Here is a 10,732-nt window from a genome sequence, read left to right on the forward strand (position 1 = left end):
CAGCAGAGGTGGAAGGAAAATTGCCTTGTGTTCAGGATGAAATCTTAATTCAAAATGAGTTACATAGATTTCACTGCATTCCGATTTCACTGCATTTCTACATTCCGATGTCACTGCATTTTGACTGGATACTTAATAATGCTTTGAAAGTTTTATTGATTTGAGTTTTAGTTGCATTTACGTCCCGACCATTATGTAAGAATCATGTGACATGAATTAGTCTCGAAATGATGCAATTCAGGAAAAGGTTAAGACATTAATCAAATATAAATAGCTTCTTAATTTATCCGATGCTCATCACTGGCCTAGTGGCTAAGAACGCCGAACATTGGTAGTTCGATCCGGACTCCAGTTCTCGCTGACAGATTACACAGACAGTTTCGTGGTTTTCTTCATGTGTTAACATGAGTAAGAGGCAATTTTACTTAAAGAGTTGTTCATATTGTCTCCCTTTCGTTGGCAGATAGACCCTAAATAAATCAGTTTAATTGCTTTGATTTCATTTACATTTATTTGATTTAAAAGTTCTTTTACTTAAGCCTTAAAACTGTGGGACAGCAAACGGTGACGATTTATATGTTTGATTCAAAAATCCGATATTACCAGCATTTTTAAGGTACCTAAAAAATGAGCAGTTTTGCTAAAATGGGATAAATTATGCCAGAAATTCCGAGAAATCTTCATTAAGACTATTTTCCATTTATCAGATGATTTAAGCATTTAAAGCTTACAATGAATACCTTGACTTCAGAGAAGAATTTATACATTTACACAGATTAAGTAAAAAAATAAAAGGTACTTATGTATTATTCCCTCGACAATGAAAGCTGGTGGAGATCCTACTAAAATTGTGCCAATAGTTCTTGCAAAATTCTGAAATAACTGACACCTCTTTATTTAACGGGGTATCGCTATTCGACCAGATCCGTTTCTGTCTTCCGGAAAAAGGTTTTCGTCAATTTCTACCATTTTTGTTAGGCCGTTCGGTTTTACTTGAAGCAGTGTTAGAAAGCTTTGAGCACAAACTTCCCGCAAGCAATTGTTTCAATATAAAACTGTTTTGTCTGCCAGATTCACCCAGCCATATCGTATCCACTTTTTTTGTAACAGGATATCGTAACCTTTAATATAATCCAATGGCATCTGTTCTGTAGAAGGCATATTCCAAATTTAAAAATACAGCAATAACAGTTAATTTATATTCTTATTCATGGAAAACAAAACGGAGCATACGAAGAATGATGAAAGCCAGATGTTATGAGTGTTTTATTACAGTAAGCTTATCCATAATGTGCGCTAAGTCGCTCTGCTTGGCGAAAGTTTCACAGCCGACGGGATAACATGTAAGTATAAAATTAAATAAAAATTAAGTAATATATGAAAACTTTGTTGAGGAATAATGTACTGTGATCGCAGCAGAAAAGTAAGCTAAAAATTCCTTTCAAGATTTGATCCAAACAAATGAAAATTCCCTTTCCGTTTATTAATATAATATGTAAATCATGAATATAATGTATATAATCACGTTTACGAACACTCATATGATGGGTATAATTAAATGAGCATTAGTTTATAAATTATAATTTATTTATAATAACATGAATTAATTTATAATCACTTCAGTGATGAATAAAATAAATATAATCATGTTTAGTTTATTAACATAATCAACTAATATATAACATATTGTATCTACTGTTTTTCCCTCCCTTTTTTTACCAACTTTACCTTAGAAAATTCAGAGAGGTAAATCACTCCACCGTAATACTAATACCGAGAGAAGCACTAAAAAAAGAAAACTTCGTAGTTTAAAAAACGCATACGAATAGGTATACGGGATTCCTAAAATGTCAGTTACAGTTAATGCTTTCAATATTGTTCCTTTCCCCTCAGAAAATGTACTCTGCTCTCTATCCATATCTTACACGTTGATAACACAAATTAAAAGTTCCTAAATCATATCCTGAAAAGTCTAAGGGCAAAAGTACTCCAAATGGAGAAATATGCAAGTAAATACAGTATACATAGATTAGATAAAGTATTCTTTAAAAGAAAACATTCATTATGGATTTTCTCAAGTGTTTTGCAAATAAAATGTTTCGGTAACTCATTAAGCAGTATTTACGATGTTGAAATATAACACGAAAACATGGCAACTCTCAGAATTATCTGTTTATATTTTATCATTGCAGTGACCTTGAATTTGCGCCCTGTTGGGTTACACTCGTACTGACTTTTTATATAGACAAGGTTATGACCGTTAAAATAAGCTAGATAATCCGCATCAGTGCAAAGGGGAAAGATAAGGAAAAAAAGGAATACCCAAATTTCTGATTCGTTTTGTTAACAAAATGATAAGAAAATTCCTCAAATAAGTTGATGACGACGAGGCAACTTTTGTGCGTTGATAAGAATTTATTTTTCTTTCAACTTTAACAAATACATTTATTTAGAAAGCTTACAGAAAAATTAAGATTACGATAATGAGAGGTCTGGCTGGATGCCAATTCGTACACCTGAAAAACGAGGATGGAAAGGGGAAGTATAGCCATTTTTGAGAAAATATTAGAGATACAAAAATATTTCAGCATTATAATATAATCCAGTGTATAATTAATCTGCGTACGCTAAACACCTTGACTAAAATGGAAGAATGCAGCCATTCGGAAGAACCAATACGAATAAAAATTATTCAGCCTCTTTTCCAGTTTTTTCAGTGAATAATTAAAGGATTGTAATGTACAATTTTTATATAAAATCCAGTGTATATTTTTTGAGTTTTTTTAAAATATTTCTGCATATTTATCCATATTTCTGATACATACAAGCGGACCGCCCTGCTATGACAGCAGGCTTAATCGAGCACTCAATCGAGCTCGGGCAACCACTTAACCGAGCTCGGAATTGAATCTCAAAGTGGTAGAGCTACTAGAGGGTTTGGTTTATGTGCTTATAGTAAAGCACGCTAGGGCTATCTGTGGAAAGAAAGATGCCTACATGGAGAACTTTCCAAGGACAAACTGGCTCGTATCCACTTTACACATGAGAATATCGACTAAAATGCCCATGCAGCCAAACTGCTTGCCTTGAATTGAGAACATGTTGAAATACTAGTATTCGGCAACTTTATTCCTTGGCCAGAAAAGAGCTCAACATATCTCAGAGAAAGCATGGAAGTTTTAGCCGTCCATCCTCTTCCTTGAGAGCGTAACATAATCTGGTGCGGTACATTCCGGACAAAGTTTTTGTGAAGAGACGACTAAATGTCCGATGACTTTTGTCATTCACGAGGAATGCTTAAAGACTAAGTGTGCAGCCAGTGGATATATATATTTGCATTTATTTTAATACATATCTGATTACGAGGGTTGGAACTTTAATAGTGGCAACTATTTATTTACAAGGAATTCAAAAGTGATTCATGTCACCATGTTTTACAGTCCTTCAATATAGTCGCTAGCATTGTGTACAACCCGTTTCCAACGATGTGGAAGTCGCAGAATACCTGTAGCAGCACCTGTTTTGTTGATAGTTTGAATGGACCGGTCTACTGCCGCAAGAATCTCAGCAACAGTTTGGAAGCGAGTGCCACGAAGTGGTTCCTTCATCTTAGGAATTAAGTCATAGTCACAAGGGCTTAGATCTGGGGAGTATGGTGGATGGTAAAGCACTTCCCAGCCCCATCGCTTGAACAAATCAGTCACAGCCATCGCTGCATTGTCATGCAAAATGAGAGGAGCGTTCTGCAGAAAGTGTCGCCGTTTTTTTCTCAAAGCTGGTCGGAGATTGTGCTCCAAAAATGAGCAGTAATACTGCGCAGTGACGGTCTGCTGTGGGAAAATGGTATGCATTAGGATGACACCATCACAGTCGTACACGAGAATCACCATAACTTTCACATTGCTGGGTTCTGACGAAATTTTGAACGTCGTGGTGACCCGTGATGACGCCTTTCGTTTGATTGGCGTTTCAGTTCTGGCTGGTATGATCGAGCCCAAGTCTCATCCAGCGTAATGATACGGCATAAAAAAGCATCTCCTTCGCGCTCATAGCGCTCCAGGTGGGTTCGGGCAGCATCGTATCGTAGCCATTTCTGCATTTCCGTCAATTGATGTGGAACCCATCGTGAAGCAATTTTTTTCATGGACAGGCGTTCCTTCAGAATGTGCAGCACAGTCGTATGCGCTAATCCTGTTTGTCTGGCCAGCTGACGAATCGTTTGGTGGCGATCACTGTCCATTAGTGCGGCAACAGCTTGCACGTCTGCATCGCTGACACTCGGACGACCTGGCCGAAGCATGTCTGCCACGTTTTGGCGTCCTTCATTGAATGCTTTCACCCATCTTGATACGGTTTTGTAAGGCAATGCAGATTCCCCGCAAGCCTCTTGAAGCCCTTGATGACACTGTTGTGCTGTACGACCTCTGGCACATTCAATTTTTATCCAACATCGTTGTTCTTGTTTTGAAAACATCCTGACAACACTTACTTTTAGACCGCGAGCTAATACAAGGATTTGTTCCTCGCGTCACTCCGCATGCGCATGACGTAAGCAGGACGAGTCTTTTTGCTGAGAGGTAAGGTAGGTATGTAGTTTACGTGTGGTATACGCGATATTCTTTGGTTTTGTTGCTTAGCGTTTTTTCAGCTGTGTTGCCACTATTAAAGTTCCAACCCTTGTATTTAGCCAGTACGGACGTTAAGCCAAAAATTGTAGTAGCCACATCTGAATGCGAACAGCTTGGATTCTGAAAGAAATTAAAAATCCTTCAATAATAATTAATTTTTCTAACTTGTTAAAATAATCGAATTCTTATGATTTCGGAATCTGAAACTGTGTAGGTGAGAAGTACATGATCTGCAATAAGTTTGCTTAAAATAGCAGATCTACAATAAGTTTGTTTAAATTTGTATTTGAGTAAAATAAAGATTATCAAGCGTGCAAAATTCGCTTGATAATCTTTATTTTACTCAAATACAAAAATTTTTAAACAGAATTTTTAAGATTTAAAAAATAAGATGGGACAAACTATGTGATATTTGGCCACTTTTAAATCAAGTGTATTGTTATTGTCGCTTATAAAAGTATTCTGAATTTCAAAGTATTATAAAATAATTTTTTAATATGTCTTAATTTATTCTTTATTTATTAAAAGAATTACTGTAAAAGCATATTTTTTTAATTTAAGAAATTATGAACAAAATGGTATAAAATGATGTTACTTTAAAATGGTAAAAAGGCATAAAGGAACGTATTTTACATTAACGCTAATGGGATATATTTCGGAGCTAAAAGCTTCTCATCCTAAATAGCAGTGCAGAAAGGTAACTTTCAGTCTTGAGCTTCGAATAAATCTAGTAACAGCTTCTTCTCGGAGAAGTCCAAGCAAAATTAAACCATGCACATACGTTGTGTCAGATACGTAAACAAAAATTGAGCCTAAAGTACAAAAGAACTTAAAGATGTCTGTACTATTTAACAGGATATGTTCACCCATCAGTTCAAATTTCAACACCTTCCAGATGTTAAAGGCCTGGAGTCTCGAAAATTCTGTGTGGCTCCCGCCGAATTTAACAAAGAATGCTCAGACAACGGGTTCAGATTTCGGTGCCTTCAGAACTTTCGGGAAAAGAAAAAAAAAAAAAAAAAAACCTTAGAGTATAACATTTAGGTGCAACTTACTAACTGCGATTCATCTTGGTAAAAGCAAACATTGTTCCATCACAAGTGACTTCTTTGTCATCATAAATCATGTAATGTAGGACATAACAAAATGAAGGTCGAGTTCTGAAAAAGCCATTAAGTCCTCTAGGCAACGGTGTCGGGAACAGAAAAATGGTGTACGTAGTTAATAGTCATGGCGAAAAAAAGATCTGAATCGACGCCTATTTTGAGAGGAATACCGACAGGGAAGGCTGTAAAAGTCTTAAATTAAGAGGAGCGTGCCACCTGTTGATATGATATAGGGTCTTGTTGACGTAGTGTAAATCCGAAAATCTTGAGTTGTGCAGCGGGGTTGCTTTGCCTTCTTTTTTTTTTTTTTAATCGCCAAATCTGTTAAAATAACACATTATGATCGAACTGAAAGAGAAAATCGCCAAAGTAGAAGTTAAAATTAGGAAAAATGAAAAATTTAGATTGGAGAAAGTTTTAAATAAACTTCTTTGCTTTCAAAGGTCGATCAGATACATGTCTACTTCTTTCTCAATATTTTTACATCTGAAGAACAGGGATTTATGTCTGATCGCCTTAAAAGGCGAGGTGTTTATTTAAAACTTGCTCCAATCTAAGGCTGCTTTCTATTTAGCCGAATTAAAAAAAATTATGATTTAACTCGCAAAACTTTCTGCATTGTACTTAAAAAAATGACAAAATATGAAATATGAGTATGAAAATGAAAGAGAAAAAACTTCAGAGCAAATATTTTGAAAAATAATAAAAATAGCAGCAAAAAGAATATTTTATAAACTGTGTTTTGTAAGGTTTTTTTATGAGATTATTGTTTCATTAATTTCTTCATTAAATTAATTAATTACTTCACTTAAACTTCACTAAACTGCAAAAGAAAATTTCCGTTACTGTACATATCTAAACTAAAGTTTAAGAGACATCAAATAAATGTCCTTTTGCAAATAAATATTATACTCAAAGATTTTACCCTTGTATATTTACAAGATTTTAAATTTTAATTTTACATGATTTTAAAATTTAAAATCCTTGTAAATATACAAGGATTACAAGGATTTTAATTTTTAAGATTTAAAAAATAAAATGGGACAAACTATGTGATATTTGGCCAATTCCTTGAATATCTTTCACCAATAGACTTTAAGGCAAAGAGCATGAAGTCTGTTCTTTGAAAGAGTGAAATAGAGCAATCTCATTGGTGCAGTGGGTAAATTGTGACCTTAAACGGCAGTTCGAAAACTATGGTAGGCTTATCTCCAAGTGTAGCAAGCAACTTTCAGGCGATGACACTAACATTTAAACTTTCAAGTGAAGATTTTGAGCTATTTCTTTTAAAAAATAAAGGGGGGGGGGAAAAGCGATTTCTTGATGAAACTTTCATCAGCTTGTTTACCTATAGTAGTATATGTACGAAATAAGATTGTAATGAGCTGAATTATGAGCTCCACATCCGCCTGAAAACTGAATTTTCATGGTTGGTTGGTTTATTAGATTACGGCAAAGCACTCGAGGGCTATCTGCCTTAAGGGAGGGAGGCCTTCGTGGAGGACTTTTTAAGAAACTGGCTCGTATACACGTTACACACAGGGAAAACCACGAAAACACCCATGCAGCTATACCGTTCGCGGGATTCGAACCTCGGATCGAACTACCAGTGTTCAGCGACTTTACCACTCGGCCGCTGGTGGGCCCCTGAATTTTCATATAACAAGATGTATAGAACTAAAGAAATCCATACGACGCCAAGCAGTCAACTTCTTCGCGGAAATACTTTGAGAATCCCTTATCTGCCAGTTGCAGATTTTTTATTTAAAAAATTTGGTTCCGATATTAAACCAAAATAATTAATTTTTTTTTAAATGTCTAAAGAAATTAGAGTTTTTCTCAGAGGGAATAAAAAAATAAAAACAATTCCCTCCCCCCACGACTCTTAAGGAAGAAGGTTAAGATAAAAACAAGATTATTTAAACAGCTTTGAGATTGTTTAATACAATAATTACCAGTAAATTAAAAACTATCCCAGAAAGTCTTCAGATAGTAGAAATTTTTTGAAGCGTGTTTAGGAAAATAATGTGCTGGAAGTAAATTTGGCTACCAATGGATACAGCATACGAAAAGGTTGAGAAATAATGTATTTAAACTTTATTTTTATGTAACGAAAATCGCGTACAGGAATTAGAATAGGGAAAATAGAATTATAAACATCATTTAAAAAAAAAAAGAATAGTTAGTTAACATTTTGAGGCCTGTATTCCGGCCGGGTTTAGCACCTGAGAGATAACCGTATTAGCTGTAGTAGATTTAGAAAGTACAGTAATCTTGCATTTCGCCAATAAATCCAGTAGACAAAGGCAAAAGCTACATTGAGTTGTGGGAGCAAAAGCAAAAATATTTATTCCAAAATTTGAATAGCAAAATTGAAATCAAAAGAAAAGAGACTGAAAAATTAACCTTGTACCTTTCCGGTGAGGTGCGAATAATTGAGTATATAACGCAGAGTTGATATTACGAAAATTGTAAAGTAACTGAAACGGTCTACCTAGACTTGTATATACTTTTAAAAACAAACACATAAATTTTTCAAATTTTTAGTAATATATTTTACATAGAAATAGCATATGCAAAAAATAGTTATGACTTGTAATTGTAAAATGAAATGTTTAAATACTGAATAAGTAGATATAAAAAAAAAAAAAAAAAAAAAAAAAAAAAAAAAAAAACATCGGATGCCCTCTGCAATCAGTAGAAATATTTAAGTAAATGAACGGCTCAACTTTGCGAAAGATATAAACTTATCAGAAAAATTTAAAATATTTTATATAATGCTTCAGTAAATTTGCTTTTATTATCCATTAATAATTACAAAAAAAGTTGAAAACGTCTCAAATATTTTTACATCGCATCTTGTATGAAAAGAGTGTCTGAGGAGTAAACATTTAGAAGCAATAAACAGAATCCAGAACATTTTTTTCCCTCATCATACACAGATATCAATATTAATGATTTTAAAATTCTGAAGAATAAAAAAATCCGGAATGTATATTCTCTTGATTAGGGAATAATTTATATATATTTTACTATTTTAAACTTTCAAGCTTTTTAAAAGAAATCAGACGAGTGCTATTAGGAAGAAATGCGCAATTTTAAGATAATTTCAAGCGAAATAATTATTTGCATTACGATAAAGTTATCATTGTTGATAGACTAGACAGATATGAGCAGGAGAAAAAATTACCAAATAAACATATTTGAGTACTTTCAAAACAAAATTCACTTTGGATGAAATTATACCTATAATGTTAAAATTTAAAGTATTGAATTTAATTTTATTCCTGAATTTATTGCTATATTTTAATTAAATTATAATTTGGTGCGTATTAATAATATTTAAAAAATATTTTGCAGTAATTTTGTGCAATTAGATTCAAGCCAACACAACCACGACTTGCGAAGGTCAAAAATAGTTAAAAGTATTAAAATTATATTTTTTATTTTACAAACGATTAGTTTATTTACTAATAAAAAAATTACTTTCTTGAATACAAAAAGGAAATTTTGCTTTTTATTACTGATAGTTATTAATATATTGAGAAAAATTTTAATGTAATAAAAATGTGTCCGCACTTCAGCTGAATTCTTTAAGAAATAATTTTATCACTTCCGATTTACAATAATTAAATTCACTAATCGGTTATTATAATATATGAACACTTTATATTATCTTTACCTTTTCAACTTTTCTATTGGATGATGACTTCATATTACATATTTAAAATTTTTATGCATACATATGTTGAAACATATGATAGTCAATAAAAACACAGTTTTATGTAATACGTGGACACTTAAAAATTCCGAAGGTAAAAAATTGCGATAATAAACTTATACAACATCAGTTTTATTCCACATGTCATAAAACATAATTCATAATTTCATATCATGACACATCAGATTCATATCTCATAAAACATAACTTCTTTATATACACAGAATTCTTATTCATTATACAAATTTATGTTTATTACTTACCGTAAAATATGAAAAGAATTACACCTTGAATTGTTATTTGACTGGAAATACGAAGAACCTTCAAAATGGCTGAAAGTCACGGATTGCCAGTTGGCATTAAAGAAATGCTAATTTAAGAAAGATATCGTTTGTGATGAAACGGTAAAAAAAATCAAGCATAGACATGGGAAGATAGTAACATTTTACGTTTTTGATAATATCGAAAATAATTAAGTCTTTGCTATAGAACTGAAAGAACATAATTAAAAAAAAATCACAGTGGATAAAAGGATAAAAATATATGCAAATACGAAAAATGTTTGCGTAGAATATAAAATTTTAAAATAATTAACGAAATAACTTAAAATTACTGTTTTTCGAACTGAAATTCTTTTCCGAAAGCCCATTTTCCTGAAATACTTTTTCGAAAGTGTAACTTATGCTCCTTATTTTAATGTCAAGAAATGGCACATGCGCACAAATCGAAAAGCAAAGACACTTACGTACAAGAAAAATTAATTGCTGGATGAATAATAGTAGTTTGTATAGTTTAGTGACAGTTCCGCACAAAATAGCATCTCCTTTACCTCAATAACTTTGAATGGCGAATAAAATATTAATTTGCTTTGTAAAATTTAATGTATTGCACTGCTCAAATATAGATTTTAACAAAATGTTTGTATTATGGATGTGTTAATGTATAAAGAATGGTGAATATCGTAAGGATCAGGTGCCTTTAAAATATCAAAATATCCTCCAAATGCAATGCATTATATAGCTCAGTATACTTATAACTGGTTTATGAGCATGAAATTTTGTATACTTATTCCTATACTTAATTTACTTAATTAATAATTTATTTTCTACTTTCTTTCACATCCCAGATATTAAAATATTTTTAATAAAATATCTTTTTCTATCATCTACATAATATTGTAACATCATTGCGCACATCATTATCGAAACAAACCAGTTTTCTTAGCTGATTTTTTTTTAAAAGTAAAAAAATAATGTACAGTTATAATGACTTTCGGT

At 32.6% G+C, this 10,732-nt stretch overlaps 1 protein-coding gene across 1 annotated transcript in view; it reads right to left on the reverse strand.

Moving 5' to 3' along the window:
* Positions 1 to 9,798, reverse strand: part of LOC118189200 (sal-like protein 1) — a 206,556-nt gene extending 196,758 nt beyond the window's left edge. The window contains exon 1 of the mRNA XM_085815019.1: positions 9,719 to 9,798. The gene's annotated coding sequence lies outside the window, so the exon portion shown is untranslated. The remainder of the gene's footprint in view (positions 1 to 9,718) is intronic.
* Positions 9,799 to 10,732: the final 934 nt, after the last annotated feature.

This window comes from Stegodyphus dumicola, chromosome 4, assembly GCF_044657685.1.
Source record: "Stegodyphus dumicola isolate Sdum_Otavi_A_Nest chromosome 4, ASM4465768v1".
Lineage (NCBI taxonomy): Eukaryota > Metazoa > Arthropoda > Arachnida > Araneae > Eresidae > Stegodyphus > Stegodyphus dumicola.